This window comes from Podarcis melisellensis (genome assembly GCF_964234715.1).
Source record: "Podarcis melisellensis genome assembly, chromosome: 10".
Taxonomy (NCBI): Eukaryota; Metazoa; Chordata; class Lepidosauria; order Squamata; family Lacertidae; genus Podarcis; species Podarcis melisellensis.
In genome coordinates this window covers 41,691,391-41,697,390 of record NC_138542.1, presented here as the reverse complement: position 1 = coordinate 41,697,390, position 6,000 = coordinate 41,691,391, and the positions used below count along the sequence as shown (strand labels likewise).

Below are 6,000 nucleotides of genomic sequence, written 5' to 3'. Positions count from 1 at the left end.
CCTTATGCCCAGTGGTTGTTGCACATGGCTAGTTCTGTGAGACTACAGATGATAGGAGTCCCTGTACTTTATCTTGCCTATCTTCTTTTGACAACCAGTCTTTCGAAAATAAGAGGAAAAATGGGCCAAATCCAGTCCAAGTTAAGTACTTCTAAACCCTTTGCTATAAACAGGAGAAACAGAAGCACATAATTAACTTTTTCATCGAAACCAGCAGGACATGGTTAAAGTTTGGCCTAATTATGCCCACTGTTCCTAATTCAGCTTTGAATTTCAGGGCGTTGCAAGTTAAGCTGCGGCCTTGTTTCTTTTGAAACAGCCATTTTGGGGAAGATTAATGCTAGGTTGGCATGGTGATATCACATGGCTCCGATATGTGGGAAACAGAGTCATGAAACTTTTTCTTTTTTCTTTTTTGGCAAGGTAGGAAGGAGAGGAGTAGAGAGGGTTTTCCCTCCCCCCTCTATTGTGCTGTTGCTTAGCCAAACAAAATTCACGTAAGAAAATTGGCTTGGGGCCAGATCAATCTTTTCATTCTTGGGAGTCTTCTTAAGAAACGCAGCCTTGGGTTGAAAGTTTTCTTTCAGTGCTTTTTGCATTGCATGGCAGCCTTTATTTGTGGAAGAAGGAAATTGTTTGTCTCAGCTGCACTGCCTTGTTGGCTGACAGCCTGAAATGAAAAGGAGGAAGCAAAGAGCTACAGGACGTTCAGCAGGGAGGAAGCCCAGACTCCAATTTTTCCATTTTTTAAAAGGGAAGGCTGCATGTCTGATAAAAGAAAAAAAAAGAAAATGAATAGCACTGACAAAAAGGTTTGGGGTTAGATATTTCAGAAAACTTCTTTTGATTATGTGTTTGTTTATGGGGCAAAATAAAGCAAAAGTGGCTACGACCCAATGATAGATTGATTCTCAAGCTTAGTTTGCACTGAAAACTGATTATTCATTTGTTGGAGGGGCCCAGAGAGTAATGCTTAACATATCACCATGTATGCCAGTTGTGTCCTCTTAAGCATACATGTATTGGAAATTAAAGTTTAGTTACAGAACCCAAGTTAAATATGTTCATATATTTAACTTGTTTTGGGAAGAATTGAAACCACAATGTGCATCTCTAAGCACCTCCCTTTGAAAAATGTAAGCTACGAGGGATGACAAAATTGCCACAAGGAAGCAAGGAGACAAACAAAGACACGGACACACATTCACATAGATGCTTCAGACACACACATTTATTACGTCTCCCACTCTGGGAGCCTTTTGACGGCTATTTGTGCCTATTTACATATATTAAACTAGTTGTCATAAATAACAGCAATAAGGATAGCTGGTCTGTCAGCGGACTCAACACAAATGACAAATGTTCAGAGGGCCATTTAGCATGGAGATGTGCTTGTGCTGAAATACGCTTTCATTCATGGCTCCTAAAAGAGAAAATGATTGCATGGTTACAAAACCGTAAGTAAGAACTAAGGATATTCACCTCATGAAGTCATTTTTCAACTAGTCTCTTGGCCCTTGCTGGAATTATTTGCAGCAGGCCTGCCACTGCTTCATTTTCTGCTGACTCCATGTGGGCAATTTTTTATCTCATTATTAAAAGTGAACCTGGCAATTCTTTCAAAGCTTCCCTTTAGGTGTGGCTGAGTCCGTAGTGCATCTTTTGTCTCAGAAATACATTGCTGAAAGCTCACTGTCACACGGAAAGAAAAAAACCCTGAAAGTGATAAAAGTAAATTTTACAGATATCTATATAAACATATTTTAGACCAATATATACAGCCGACAGATGACATGGACTGTTTACCTTGGGAAGAATAGCCTTTTCTTCTCTAAATCATCATTCAGACCTGAATGTCATCCAAAAGCGATTCTGCCTTCTTCAACTTAACCATCATCTGGGACTGTGAGATAACCCCCATGGCACTGGCCTCCTTTACTGACTCCTTCATTATTAGCCTCCTGGTGGGTGAGATAGAATACAATGAATGTAATAACCATACTTCACACAACAGGCCCTCTCTCGCTTTTAAATTGAAAATCCCCTTATTACAAAACAAGGGGTGTTCTTTTTCTTCTACCTTTAAGTAGGACTGCCACATTCATTGGTTTTTACAAAAACGCAGCTGCTTTTTAAGCTACAGATAAATAGAATCTGCTAGGCGGTAATTCTCCTCAGCCTGAATTGCATTATTTTCTAAGAAGCTGGTGAGGGACACACACACACACACACACACACACACACACACTCTTCCCCCGCCCAAACACACCAAGTATATGAAAAAGGAAAGTTATTTTCCTTTCTAATTATAATTCTTCTGTTTTTCCACTATTAATTTGCAATGCCAAGTAATCTCCTAAGGTTTTGTTGTTGTCTGTTTGCCAATGCAAACATAATTTTCTTTTTGTTCGATAAAACAGTATTTTCAATAAAAAAAGAAATACAGTATTTTCTTTTTGCTGTAGGAAAATAGATGACTGATTATGATGATTGGATGGACTAATCTTCGGAAATAGCACCAGACAATAGAGATGCAGCTATAAAAACAAATAAATATCCTGAATAGGTGTATGGATGGCTAGGTTTGGATTTTCATTAACAGCTCAGACTATCATGAGTAGTTGGTTATGATGCCATCATAACCTTTTCATCCAAAAATATAGCTCTATTGTTATTATTAATTTTCTAGGATAATATATACATTATATATATATATATATATATATATATATATATATATATATATATATATATATATATATAATTTCTTAGTAGTAGGTTTTTTAGCATAATCTATTTGTAATAATTGAATTGCCTCTGTTTTCTCTCTAGATCCATGTATGCAAGTAAATTAGAACAAATGCAATACTATAATACAGCAAAGAAGGAGAAAAAAATACCATTTATTGGATTTATTATCATAATTATTTATTGAATTTATATACCGCCCTATGCCCACAAGTCTCACTTACTATTTCCTAGAATACATTATTAAACACTGAGGCTGAGTTAATTGGTTAAACAATGCAATTAAAATACTAATTCCTTAAACTGCTGAGCACTTCAATGTACTTTTAATCCAGGATGCCTTGGTGAAAGGATGTAAAGTTTCTATGCTCATGTTCATTTAATGATTCTGCTGCGCAGAATTTTCAGACAAAGCCAACTTGCATCATTTAGTCAAAACAGCTCTTCCATTAAGGGTCTCCAAAACTCCGAGGACTGAGATGCTGTGTTACAGAGGTGCCAACGTGAATAAAATATGGAAGGTAAGCCCTGCTCCACATAACTGATAACAAAATGCAGCTCTCACACACCATTTGAATGGCAATGCACATCAACTTTTGGGGGACAGCCCCCCTCAAGTAATTTATTGATTACTGATTTATTGATTTTAACAATTGATTAAAATACAACTTAAAAATTAGAATCAGGCTAAAATTAAATGCCTGTCCATGAAATTACAACCATAGGGGTTGGGAACCTCAAATATATATCAGGGCCAGCTATCCATGTTGGTCCCACATGAGCCGATAAAAGGCGCAAAGAGGTAACGTACAGAGTCCCATAGAGGGGGGGTCAAACTGGGTCCGGACTGAAGGCCAGGCAGACTGAAGGCCAGAACAGCTCCATCTTGCAGGCCCTGCAGAAGGATTTCAAGTCCCGCAAGGCCCTGGTCTCCTGCAATAGAGCGTTCCACCAGGCTGGGGCCAAAGCTGAAAAGGCCTTGGCCCTAGTTAAGGCCAGTTTAACCTCCTTGGGGCCTGGGACCTCCAAGATATTATTATTTGCGGACCATAGGGCATACCGCAGGGCATACCAGGAGAGGCGGTCCCGTAAGTACATTTTAAAATGTAAAAATCCACCTGGGGGGGCACATTGGCCCCCCCCCAAAGAGGACATGTCCACGTTTTCCCAGACATATGGCAATCCTACTTAATGACACATATGTTGTTGTTGTTTAGTCGTTTAGTCGTGTCCGACTCTTCGTGACCCCATGGACTAGGGCACGCCAGGCACTGACTGCAAAACTAAATTCTAGGAATGCAAAAGTGGTTTTGGATACTTCACTTTACTATGCACAAAGGATATCACTGTAACAACAGTGGAATTATACATTTTGTTATAAAATACTAAGACTTTAATGCAGAATATTAGTATCAATGGATCATATATTTAGACTTCCCCACATGCATTGTAGTATGAAAGGCAATGTTCAAACTGAGATGTCAGAAATTGCAGGAATGAATAAAGGTGCTATCCCTTCTATAATTTCAAGTTCAGTTTCAATGCCTTCGGTGCTTTAAAAAAAGTAAGAGTGGAGGGAGAGTTCAAATTATTGAGGCAGTTCTTACCTGAAGCATTATTATTTAAATGTAATTCTGAATATTAAAAATGTGTAGTTAAAAAAAACCACACAGCTCTAGTAGTGTGGCACAGTCCAGAAATCTTGTCTGAATTCAAAATTATAACATTACTTTCGATTTATTGCTTGCAGAATTACAAATGAGCCATCTATTATAAGTGATGCTGTCTGCATTTCTCCCAAAGCACATCCTTGTAAAAAGATACATAAATGCAGCTAACAGTGGTGACATTACAATGACATTCAAACGTGCTGCTGCAAAGAGGCCTCTTTATTCTTAGGTTATGGGTAGAAAACAGTGGGTGTCTGTAAGTTGTTTTTATTAGATGGGCAAGCCAATTGCATGGGCCAGAGTCCTAAGATGACTAAATTGTTCCACATAAAGAGCAGTAGAAGATGTATATCTGGCAGCCCAAATATCTGCACAATGTGTATTTGCTGGCACCACAAGGGTGCTGTTGTGAGGTTTGTAGGTGTAATAGTAGTTTTTGGAAATTCCATGTAAGTCATTATCTACTGGTGCAGGAAGACTATAGCACACAGGGGCTGCGGCTGGGGAAACCCAGCCAGATGGGTGGGGTATAAATATTATTATTATTATTATTATTATTATTATTATTATTATTATTACATATGAGACACAGAAATATGATGCCCTTGCAGCAATCTCCCCAGTAGTTCACAAGGCAGATGGTGGTAGATTTCACTTGGTTGAAAACTGTTCATGCAACAAGGCAAGCACTGATTTCCTGAACATATAAGGCCACCTAAGGCTAAGTAAGACCATTGGTTCAAGGGTCCTCAAACCTCCCAAAAAGAGTCTTGCAGCCCCTTAACACAGGAGTGGGGAACCTAAGACCCGGGGGTCAAATACAGCCTCCCACTTTTGCCTCGAGCCCCACCCACCAGTGACATGTGCCCCACGTCAAAGGTTGACCGTAGGAAAATGCAATCTTTGGGCTGAAGGCAGTTCTCCACACCTGCCTTATTATGGCACCTGCTCTTTATTCACCACAGCATCTGAAGTAGTTTTAAAATCTGATTTCACTGTGGATTATACTTTTAGCAATTTAAATGTTGTAACCCACCTTAGAATCAAATTTAATGAAGGGTTGTATAAAACTATTATACAGTAAGCCGGCATTGTATTCACATTTAACTTGTTCCCATTCAGCTTTACACGTGTGTAAATAAATATTTAAAAAATTAAAAGGGGACAGAAAGTGGGTAGAGTTCTGGGGGAAATGACTTTGGCAATCCCGGCTGTCAATGAACCCAATGGGTGCTGACTATACACGATTTTGGCTTTAGGTGTGATTCCTGGAACATAACCCCCATGTAAGTTGCGGGCTTACTATAAATAAACTCATGCAGATGTGTTTCCTGGCCCTGAGATTCTTTAAGTGAGCTCTGAATCTGGGAGCATATACATGCAAAGTATGTACCACTGAGCAGTGGTCCACTCCCCTAATACTAAGCCCAACTATTGGTGCTGGGTCCTGGGCCAGTTGTCCCAGTACTGCTTCCTATAATCATTTTAAACGGAGGTGATGGGGACTGAACTTGCGGCCACTTGAATGCAAGCCATGCAGCTCTGGGGAAGGGCTATAGCTGAGTGACAGAGCATCTGCTTT

At 39.3% G+C, this 6,000-nt stretch overlaps 1 protein-coding gene across 1 annotated transcript in view; it reads right to left on the bottom strand.

Moving 5' to 3' along the window:
* Positions 1-1,203: 1,203 nt before the first annotated feature.
* The window catches only part of LOC309379401 (uncharacterized protein), a 101,097-nt gene continuing 96,300 nt past the window's right edge, over positions 1,204-6,000 (bottom strand). The window contains exons 9-10 of the mRNA XM_081928512.1: positions 1,807-1,961; positions 1,204-1,423 (exon numbers count right to left, since the gene is read on the bottom strand). The gene's annotated coding sequence lies outside the window, so the exon portion shown is untranslated. The remainder of the gene's footprint in view (positions 1,424-1,806; positions 1,962-6,000) is intronic.